Source organism: Xiphophorus couchianus, chromosome 8 (assembly GCF_001444195.1).
Source record: "Xiphophorus couchianus chromosome 8, X_couchianus-1.0, whole genome shotgun sequence".
Classification (NCBI taxonomy): domain Eukaryota; kingdom Metazoa; phylum Chordata; class Actinopteri; order Cyprinodontiformes; family Poeciliidae; genus Xiphophorus; species Xiphophorus couchianus.
The window spans coordinates 19,903,776-19,915,937 of record NC_040235.1 but is presented as its reverse complement, the minus strand read 5'-3'; the positions used below and the strand labels follow the sequence as shown (position 1 = coordinate 19,915,937).

The 12,162-nt window shown below is 38.2% G+C and overlaps 1 long non-coding RNA gene across 1 annotated transcript; it reads right to left on the bottom strand.

Annotated features, from left to right (window-relative positions):
• Positions 1-11,225: 11,225 nt before the first annotated feature.
• Positions 11,226-12,011, bottom strand: LOC114149963 (uncharacterized). Its single transcript, XR_003596639.1, has 2 exons — positions 11,839-12,011; positions 11,226-11,698 (listed from the first exon to the last, which is right to left on the bottom strand). It is a non-coding gene; the product is annotated as an uncharacterized LOC114149963 (long non-coding RNA).
• Positions 12,012-12,162: the final 151 nt, after the last annotated feature.

Below are 12,162 nucleotides of genomic sequence, written 5' to 3'. Positions count from 1 at the left end.
CAACATGATGTCATTCTGATATCAGACCGGGTGGTGAAATTCCTGCTTCCCTACCAAAACAGTTGTGGCATTGTCTCAAATAACCACAGTGATAGTTTATTCAGGCATGACGGCTTTGAATTATTCTAACAATTTGTGCTGATGATGTCTCACCCAAAAACCTATCTTTTTTTTTTTTTAAGAATGCATATTTAAACCGTTCTTGGGAATTAGATAGAAATCAGAAGCAAATAATGATGGTCAATATTCAATCCAATTAATAATATTAGAGTTTATCACTTTGGCCCAGAATTTGATACAGCATCTACTTAAAAATAAACCCTCTGGACTCTTTAGGCACAAGATAGTAGTAGTTTGATTACCTCTTGCCTTCAGGTCAGTTTCCATTCAGCTACAGAATCTATACTCAGGAAGGTGTAAGTCACATTACTCAGCAATTTTGATCCACATTGACATGATAGCATCATGCAGCTTCACATCCTCAATGGAAATACTACAGCTGCTTTGCTTAACTGGGATTTGGTGACTTTGATGGCCTTTGGATTGCAGGGAACTTGCATGTTCAAGAAACCAGTTTAGGATGAAATCTGGACCCTACATTATGATGGCTAAAATCGAGATTTATAGGACCAGGTTTTTAATTTGTTAGTCTCCAAATTTAAGGAGCTTATGACTATTGTAGCTGCAGCTACTTCTTCTTAGCTGACCGGAGTGGCAACCATTGTGGTTTTCTGCTGCTATAGCCCAATGCTGTAAGGTTCATCATGTTGGGAGATGGTGAATAGTTTGGTGGTTATACTACTCTTGTTTTTCTATCCTCTAAATAATCCAAACAGATCAAGAGTTTTTAAAATACTCAAACCCACACCTCCAACACCACCATGCTAAGTTCACATGTTCTGTTTGCATGTTGGAAAGTCTTCATCACCGTCTCTGCAAGCCTAAATGCATAGATTTTTCTGCTATGTGATAAACCTATTTGTTGATCTGGTTAAAAAGAAAATAAAAAAGTAACTGAGCAGGTTTACCTAAAACGTGGCCTGTGAGTGTATCACAGTGTGAATATGACTTAAGGCAAGAAGATTGGAGGTTCAAATCCAGTAATGTTGCATATTGTCCCTGCAGGCATGTAGCTTTTTTTCAGGTAGTGTTCCCACTGTTTAAAAATTAGCATTATGAGTTAATATGCCCTTAGGTGTGGATTTGTGTGTGTGGTTGTGTGTCTCTGTGTTGCCCTGGCAATCCTTTCAGGCTGTACCCGCCTCTCATCCATTCAATGCTGGAGTTAGGCACCCACCCTATGCATCCACAAGCTTGGATTAAACAATTTCTCAGAACAGACTGTGTCAAATGTTAGACAGTTAAGCTTGATGAATAAAGGACAGAAAAAAAAAGAGATAAATCTTATAGGGATTTCAAATTGCACCACTCTGATCCAATTTCATAGAGCAATGAATTATTATTATTTTTTGCTACAAAAGCTGCTTCAACATCAATTTTAGATGTTAAAACTGTTGTCTTGTGTTTTGGAGTAATTGAGGTATTCCTGTTTAACTTCCACAATGGATCCCTTACCGTAAATAAATATGAACAAAACAGTAATTAAACATTTACTACACAAAAAATAAGGATAGCTCTTAAATCAAGACTACCAAAGCTCCAGTATTTTATTTTATTTTTTTTATTTTGCTTGAATGATTCAAGAAACTTAAACACAATAAGTAGCACAATATTATTGTTTCATTGAAAGTCCACAGCAATTAGTTGAGATGTGGTTAAAAACACACAAACAGTTATTGGATATTATCTCTTAACTGCAATGCTTAATCAATTTATTTTACAATTAGTAGGGGATTAAAACTGAAATGCTATTTTATGTAACTCTTAAGGATAGATGACCTATAAGTACGTTTTCTCTCTTTAGAACGTTTAATTTAAGAGTTCAATTAACTTTTTTTTTATCTAAAATTGCAGCTTTTAGAAACACTATGCCATCTGAAATTTGTATCTAACCCTGTTTGATTCAAATATTTAAAGAAGGCAAACAAGGTCTGTTGTTTTGAGAAAAACATGTTGGTAACACCACACACACACACACACACACACACACACACACACACACACACACACACACACACCATGCTACGGAGCCTCTTCTTGTTTCTTTGTTTTCCCAGATTCTGGCGTGACCTCAGGTGTCTCAATTATCACCTTCATCAAACAACCTTCACAGCAGTTTCCAGACGAGCCCCTCATATGTAGATACCCATGCTAATGTAAAACATGTCCAGACTCTTACAGCTGAGAGCAGAGGCACAGATCAAGCACACGTCTGACTCCCAGAGGCAGCTTGGTGAGAAAATGTGCAAATCGTTCTATTCACATTATAACAACAAATTTGGAGCCCACTTATCACTTGTAAAATATACTAATTAATTGTGTATACACTTGTCACATCATTACCAGATCTGAAATATTCATATGAATATTGTTTAACAATATTTTGAAAAGTGCCGTGGAGAGTTTTCCAAACCGTATGGCAGGATGAATCTGTATTTACAAGTGCTTTGCAAAAGTATTCATACCTCCTAGATGTGCTCATATTGGTTACAATATTAAAATTGTAACAAATTTACAATATTAATGTGTTTTATTGTGTTTTTAGGAGGTAGCTCAACACAAAGTGTTGCAGGAACATAAATTGAAGTGGAAATGAAACAGTTTCTAACTTATTGGGGGGAAAAAAAGAATCAGAACAGTGTTTAGTGCACTCGATTTCAACCAACTTTACTTTGAAAGCAGTGCAAATAATTGAATTCAGTATTCAACTACAGAGCTGGAGTGAAAGGACCCAGGAAGATATCAATTTAAGACCCAATAGAAATGGAGAATACCTGTGTGTAAATTAATTTCTGTATAAATATAGCAGGTCCATAATCTTATGTGTTGGAGTAGTAGAGCATTGCTCAATATGTCATCCAAAAATGGAAAAAGTGTTGCATAAACCCCAATCGACAAAATATGTTGTCCATAAGTCAGAGGAGCTGCAGTAAACTACTGCTCAGGTGGGAGAATGTGTTAATAGTACAACTTTCACACTCTACAAATCTGCCATTTATAGGTAAATGAAAAAAAGAAAGCCATTATTAAGAGGAAAACTCTGTCATCCTATGTTTACTGCACACGTGCAAACATAGGAGCTCATGCCAGATAAGACCAAAATTTTACTTTTTGATTTTGTATATGTAAAACTCTGTGTATTCAGGAAAACGAACACTGCACATCACACTCAACGTATTAACCCTACTGTGAATCATAGTGGTGGCAGCATCATGCTGAAGGGTTGCACTTATTCAGCTGTGACAGAAAATCTGGTGACAATGGATGGATCTAAACCAGGGGTCTCAAACTCCAGTCCTCAAGGGCCACAGTCCTGCAACTTTTAGATGTGCCTCTGCTGTACCACAGCTGAATAAAATAATTAGGTCATTAGCAAGGCTCTGAGAACTGATCTACACAAGGAGGAGGTAATTAAGCCATTTCATTCCAGTGTTTTGTACCTGAGGCACATCTAAAAACTGTAGGACAGCGGCCCTCGAGGACTGGAGTTTGAGACCCCTGATTTAAACACACAGCAATACTGGAGGAAAAGAAAACTGCAGGGGGTTGCAAAAGACTAGACTTTTGCAAAAGACTAGACTTTTGCAACCCCGGCTCCAGCTTCCAGCAGGATAACGACCCTAAAAATACCACCAGAGCTACAACGAGCCACTCTCACTCATAAATATGTGTTTAACATCTTCTGCTGTCATTGAAGCGTAAGATGTTTGAAGAAAGTTGTCACTCAGTGGAACTGAATACAAATCCATGTCATTATTTCTAGATTTTTGTTTGTAAAAAAAACAAGCTTCCCTTCACTTCATAGTTATGCATTGATTTGTGTTGGCCTATCATCTAAAACCACAGCGAAATACAGTAAAGTGTATTCACTGTGGCATGATTAATTGTGAAGTAGTTCACACTACTGTATTTACATAATTCTTGAAGGAAATGAATGTCAGGAAGGTGCCGGTGTGGTGGCTCCATGCGGATAAGGCATACATACATACATAAGTGGGTCTTGTTTTGTTGTTTTGGGGTCCTTCCCCCCTCCTTTACAGTCCAAAGTGAGAGTAGTGCAGGAAGGGGGCTCTAATTCACAGCTGGGTGACCAAAATGACAGCTATCACTTAAAATCAGTTAAACTAAAAAATAAATCAAACATTAAAGCTTAAAAAGCAACTTATTTTTTTCTGAAGTGGCAAACAATCTTTACCAGGCTCAGACTTTAAACTGCTCCTCACAGTGTGGCAACACACATAAACATGAGCCTAAATAAAGAAATCACCTGTATCAACAAATCCCCAAACTAAGCATGCATTAGATTTACTGCCCCACTAAGCAGACATTTATAACTGTTAATAAGGGGCATTGCTTTGGCAGAAGCCTGGAGCAGTGCAGCAGGCCAGGCAGTCGGTCTTTACAGGCCCACTGATCCAAAGCTTAATTGCTGCCCAAACAGACTGAGGTTGCACAGTTTGAAGTCTAAACTCTGCTGAGGGGTTTCCAGAAAAGGCAGAACATCTCATATTTATAATCATCCGTCTGTCTCTCCAGTCTATCTCCCAATTATACTCCAATGCTCTCTTAGTGACTCTGTTAGGGTGCGTCTTCTAGGAACAAAGTGCTGAATCACTGACAAAGAGATATCCCCCAGTCTCATTTTCTCTTCCATGAATCAATACATTTCAACAAGGTATTTGTTCAGTGGGGAGGCTTTCAGATGAGATTTAGTTCCAGAGTTGGAGGTAATAGCTTTGCGACTGTGGAAATTAAATATAAACGCTAGAAAAAGTGATACTCAAATGGGGACCAGGACGGTAGGAAGCTATGAAGTTGTGAACTCTCGCACATGGAGCTGCAGGCACCTCTAATCTTATGATTTTCTTATAAGATTAGCTTAGAAGAGATATAGATTGTCTGATTAATGTGAGAGAAAACAGAAAGACATATGTGGCACAATCAGCAAGATACAAACAAAGCCTGTGGATATGCAGGAAGTAAATCAAGTTGACTGGTCTTCACACCAGTTACTTATTGTACTATTCAATCCATTCTCATTCCTGATAAATACTGTATATATACATCTCTGGATAAGCATATATATGGCAAAAGGAATATAAAATAAAATCTTATATTAGAAATATAAGAAAAATCAGGTCTTCAATTTACTTTAATTTTATCTGGGCGAAAAGTACTTTTACAAGAAGCTTTGCTTACCAAAATTTATCCAGTCACAATTATATATGAATACTCATTTGAAAGAGGAATGGGTAAAGATTCCTATGCCTATCTAGTTTAACCTTGTAACATTTAATAGAAAAATGCTTTCCTGTCTTGATGCAAAGCAGACTTCTGCTTTACATCAAGACAGCTAAGTCTTGACTAATTCCACATTCATTACAAGTCCATCTTTGCAAAGTGAATGTTAAGACGTCCTGTGTTTTTGTTTTGTAATTCACAAAGTAAGAAGTCCAAGTCAAAACCATTGGTATATATACGTATATATACTGTATATAAGACATGCAAGTCCTGAGTCCTGAGCCTTAAATCTTTACTGCCAATATTAGTTACAATACATAAATGATAAGTTGTGAATTTGCTGTCAAATATTCTGATTTACGTAGAGATCTTTAATTTGTAAATACCACAAACAAAATAGGAATTTAGGTATTTAGTGTGCAAAGTAGCTGAATTATACATCAATGTAACCACTAGATGGCAGTGAAGAGCTACTAATGTGATCCTTGATATGTGTAACAAATGCATCAGCAGGCATTGGTAGTGTACAGTAAACATATCATATTGATGATTGTTTAGAGGTTTGAACCAAGTTCATGAAATTGATTTACATGGCGTTACAATTTAAATAGCCCTCCATCACACTAATTAGAAAATACACTAATTAGAAAACATAGATATATATATTGAGGGCTGCACAGTGGCGCAGTAGGTAGTACTTGCAGCAAAAAGGTCCTTGGTTCGATTCCCGGCATGTTCTCCCTGTGCATGCATGGATTCTCTCCGGGTACTCCGGCTTCCAAAAACATGACTGTTAGGTTAATTGGTTGTCCAGGTTGTACCCCACCTCTCACCCGAAACATTCTCTGGATAGGCACCAGCACCCCTCTTGACCCCATTAGGGATAAGGGTGTACAGAAAATGGATGGATATATATTGAGTCATTTACTCTTATATCATAAATACTGTAAATATCTGCAAATACTGGAAATCTCTGGATAAGCACATTAATGATCTGTCAATACTAATAGTACTAAAACTAAATTGCTTTCGATTTTATTTCAAATCAGCTAGCTTTATGTAAAGATGGATACAAGATTAACGTTTAATTTCTAAGTCTTACCAATACTATTTATATTTATTTTCATCACTACAACACAGTTGTTATTTATTTCAGGTAGTTCTCACTTTGCCATCTGTCCATGTTTTATGTACTGTCAGAGGATGTCACTGAGGAAGAAATGGGTATGTAAAGTTTTCAGTGCTTCCGTTATACTCACAGAATTTCAACCACTTGTTAAAATATTACTCAAACCTTTAAACACTTCTTAAAGCAGCAATAAAAAAAATTACCAGACCCAACAGTAACATTTATAATGTTTCTAATTTACAAGCCTGGTTTGTCCTTTAAAGAGTCAGTGAACATCTAACAACCTAAAGTGTATGTTTTTACAATCTGAGAGGAAGAGATACTATTTGGAGGAAAAACCATTTAAGCTTTCAGAGAACACATAAACTCCACACAGAAAAACCCACAATGAAATCCAAGATGAAGATCTTCCTGAGAGCCCGACTTTAGCCATTTATTGCCAATTAGCACAATGCCCCTTGTGCCAATGTGTTCACTGAGACAATCATGATATGTAAAATCATTTGTAGATGACCAGTTCCTCTATTTTTGGACTACACCTCATACACCACTTGACTGTAGTGAAAGATGGAAATATTTACCTTGGAGCTCTGATTATGATCCATACCCAAGGGGAGAGTGGGCAGGATGTGTGTATGCAGCAAAGTGACAAGACATGCATCGGTGATTATGATTGAAAGAGTTATGGGCACCGCATGATTGTGGTTACTGGACAACCTCAGGAATTTGTTCTGTGGCCTTAAGATAGTTATGAGTGTGCATGTGTACGCCAAACAGGGGAGACACAAGGGGACTCAGATGCTGGGATTTCCACTTGCCCCCCACCAATTCCACGTTCATTACAAATCCGTCTTTACAAAGTGAATGTTAAGACGTTCCAAATTAACCCTGAGAGTGTCAGAAGCAGCCTCAGCTGTCTGCGGTATCACTTTCCATCCAAACGGTATGGATGTATGTCAGACAACTGTCACCCTGACCTTGCTTCTCTACGCCACTTTCAGAGCGACCCCAGACTTTGAGACAGGGTGGGACGAGATTACCAACATTCACAATCTCCCCTGTCTGTCTAGAACGTTCGGCCATCTGCCAGGCATAGATATGAAGTGATGATGAGGTAGCTGATAGCCTGACTTGACTTTCATTTTAGGATTTCAGCATCTTTCCTCAAACTGGTTTATACTTAAGATGATTCTTAAGTGTGCTGTGTTTATTTGTATAAGAGGGTGGTTCTATTGCACATCACCTTGAATTAAAGCTGAAAGGGCAAAGTCGGGCTGAAATTTCCTCCTGACTAACTAGCCTATTGGTTTTCTACTTCTGATTGGCTACTAAATGTCAGAGAGATAGGTCACATGCCTTCTTAATTTATGTCTTAAGGTACATCTTGTTATTACTTAAATATTACTTCTGAAGTAAGTGAAATATTACTTTTGCCTTCGTTGATCACAATTGTCTGGGCAAATCATTAACACGATGCCTTAATCCTCCCAATGTAAAACATAACACTAGCTTTTAAACAGACAACAGTCTGTACATGTCCAATTCAGTATATTTAAAGGTGGGATATGGAATTTGCTATTCTAAGTTCAAGATACTTTATCTGTAAACTGTGAGTACCATCAGGGAGCAATCAATTAAAGCTAAAACTGGGTCTCTCCTGTTAAACCGGCATCTGATACCCGGTCAAGGCTACTGGTTTCAACCAAGGCCAAGCAGGAGAGAGGCCTGCGTCCTCTGGGGGATGCCAGAGGGTGTGTGAAGCTGTGGCCTGCGTGCTGTCGGCCAGCCGCTCGAGAGGGAGGCACATGGTGCCAACAGCTGCCATGGTGAAATGCTAACCCCGCTAAATGCTCAGTCCAGTAAACAATGCTGGACCGAACACATGCCAACAGGGGAGCCTGGGCAAGGAAGGGGAGAAGAGGGTAAATGGAGCGACCCAGCTGACGCCGTGGAGAAAGGGGAATTGACCCCTGTGAAATAGATTATTAAAGTGTGGTGGTCACCATTCTGGGGGGCCAGTGCAACACATGACAGTAAGGGAAACTCAAAACCATTGTACGCAAACTGAGCATGGTGTAGGCCACAAGCCACAGACAGGAAGCCCAGATTCAGGAGACATATCTATTGGATGTATAACAGACACGGACCCCAGTACATGCATGAAATACCGATGACAGATGCCTTTATTTTTCCTGTCATATCCAAAACTACCATCTGGTAGTTCTTTTATATCAATTCTGGCTCCTCAGTTAAGCTACTGTGGTAAAATTTTATACTCTAACAGCGAAACCCCCTATTTAGGTTTATTTTCCTTTTAAATTGAGAAGTGAAGAGATTCATTTTAAAGCCTGTTGCAGCCATTGGAGCTGGTGCAGGTTCCCATGCTCCCAAACCCCCTAGGGATTGTCAGGAACAGATGTGACGTCTGCACTATCCTGCTCTCAGTCTCTCAGTCTCTCCCTCTGTTGCTTGTAAAACAATCTATCTTCCACTTGTAAAAACATTGCTCTCCCTTGCAATTGTTCTTTCACATCACTCTCACTGTAATGCACACTAAAACAAGATTATCCCTAATTGTGTGCTGCGAAAATTACATCCAATCTTAGCTGATCGCTAAACTTGATACAGGACCGTTATTGTAATCAAATAAGTGCTCTGCAAGCTGTCATTTTTGCTCGACGTGGTTGTTCAAAAATTCTTACATAGGAATAGTTGAAATACAATCTTTTGCAGAGTCAGACTTCAGTCTTTGAGCATTTTAAATATAGGTTAAATCTTGGTTTTGAGTTTCTCTTTGACTTTATAAACTTTGTTCTTGGGCATTCAACCTTCTTCACCTTATGCCATATGCTCACCGGCCAGAGCAAAAAAATGTCCCCACCTGCTGGTGTTTCCAGGTGGCCCACAGTGAGGTATTTTTGCTGATGCATTGTGTCTTCTCCTCTTTTCCATCACACATTTAACACCAATGGCTATCAATTTCTTTATAACGAACACCACATTGAGAAGTACAAATATAAGTACCAGATGCAATCGTGCAACCAAGAGTGAACTTTTCAGCATGTTTTTCTGTGTTTTATAGAACATAAAACTTTACAGAAATGTCTTGTAAACTCAGATTCCAAGGCTAAGAAAATTGCTTTTAACATTTTACCCAACAGATTTGCCTTACATAAGTAACTTAGTGATAGTTGAAGTTAAAAGTATTATAATTTCTGAAAATGTGTATTAAATCAGTTTCAAATATAGCATTATGCAAACTTCTTCAATTAACATGCTGATACGTTTTTTGAACTTGTTAAATGTAGAAGATTGTTACTAACTTGTATTGTTATTGATAGTTAGTCCGTTCATTGAGCATGTAAATTAGCAGAACCCACAGCTTTTTTGAGTTTTGAACCGGAACAAGGTCGAATTTCGTTATAAGTTGTTTCAAGACCCGAGTTCTTAACATGAAAAATGTTAGAAGCAACACAAAGTATTTGCCTAAAACAAACCATACTGTTTGACTTTTTTATCAAACCATTCAGCACATTTTACTAGCAAAGAGACTTGTATGTAACCATTTATTAAACGTGGCAAAACAAAACTTTAAAACCCCCAACATTTCTGTTTTTCTTTCTGTTTTTGCTGACAATAGACCAGTGTTTCTCAATTCTGGTCCACAGGGATCACTACATGTTTTAGGTGTTTCCCTTCTGTCTGACACCTGACTTGAACAAATGGGTGATTAACAGGCTTCTGCAGCACCTGGTGGGTTTATAGAAGGTCATGCAATCATTTGAATCAGGTGTTCTGCAACAGAGACACCTAAAATATGCAGGGCAGTGATTTCTTAGGAACAGAATGGAGAAACATTGGTATAGACTGAGTGTTTTTCTTTACCAAGACAAAAGAGAAAATGAAAGACTAAATTAATGCTTTTGTGAAATACTTTGAAATCACATTTCTTGTGCATTTGTGCTATATCAATCATTTAAATTGAAACAGATTTGAATTTCCTATTTTGAAGACTGTGTGACAAATGGGCCTCTATATCACATCATATGCACTGTGTGCTTCCAAGAAACGGGAAATCCTGGATCAACAATTACGAAGTTGTAAGATATCCACCAGACACCGGTGTCCTCAAAGACCCATTGATTTGCATGTGTTTTGAGGGTGGCAAAAGTTAAGTATGAATTAAATAAGTTATGTTCTAGGGCGTTTATAACTGTACCAGTGATTTATTTATTTAGGCTATTGTTAAAAATAAATCTTTTTAAGTAAGGGCTTCTATCCTCATCCCTTCGGCCTTCTGTCTCCCTCCCACGATATGTGGTAAATATTTCTGTTTGAGATTAGGTGATTGCAATAAAAGAAGGAATTATTTCACCTATAGCATAATGTCAATAACTGGGTAGCATGCTGGACAGTTTTAAAACAACTTGAGGGGTCTCATAAGCAGGTCCTAATGATTTATTATGAGGGGAAGTGAGAGATCGCCTGATAGTAAGTACTCTACTATGATCCCAATCTTCTCCTCCTGTATTGTGAAACCATGCCCACACCTGCCCAAGCAATCTTTCAATCACTCTATTACTTACAGCCTGTAGGTATGTGTGAGTGCTTATATTGTTATCTTAAGGTGGAGCAGTTTGAGATCCACTTCCAATGGGCTGTTTGGATTCAGAGTTTGGTTTTACAGTTATGGATCGACTTTGGGTTAATCTTTGTCCATCATAATGATTGAGGGCAGGAGAGGTAGTTGAGGCTTATATTTATCTTTAAACATGAAACAGACATGAAGATAAAGACAAAAATAAATTTGTTCACTGTAAATACATGGTTTTTTCTCCTTTGATCTATTTTCTGTTCTTGGTTTCTATCTCAGCCATCACACACCTGCCAAACAGGAGAGCTTATACAACAAACATACGTGCCTCTGCATGGTTGAACTCTTTCTCTCCATTATCTCAAGACTCTGTGCCATTAGCAAACCACATTGCTTGGGCTCATATCATGAGTTTAGACAGTGGTTAACCAAACAATAACCAGGCGCCTGGCTTTCTCGCAGGAATGACCTTAATGAAGGGGTAGACGGAGTCTCAGAGGACAGAAACTGCCATTGTCCCTATCTCTGTGCACCCACAGGAGGCAGATGAGCAGATAGTGCTGATCAGGGATGTAGCAACAAAGAGATGTGGTCTTCAAACAACACACACTTTCCTGTTTAAATATGAAAATAATCACATATAATAGCGGTAAATGAAATTTAAATGATAGCAGTAAGACAAAAATGTTAACATCTTTCCTTAACAGGAATTATGCATTTCTAATAATTTCATATGAACTTTCACTGAGCCTACTATTTTATGGTACTCGAAGTATGTCAGCATGGGATTAAAGCAATGATGAAACCGTTAGCTGTGTGTCCGTTGTTGAGCCAGGGAAGACGAAAGATGAAATGAGAAGCAATGTGCTTTGTGGTTGTGGTGTGCAGCTTTTAGTGGAGCTGCACATGTTGTTTACTGTGGCGGCTCTGTATGTGAGAAACAGAGAGAGGACACACTGTAATATGAAACCCAGCGAGAAACGAAACGTGCCAGCACTACATCCTGAGTTGTGTGGTCAGACTTTATATATTTGGCAGAGTGAGACATTTGTTCTCATGGTAAGATGTGGTTTTAAGC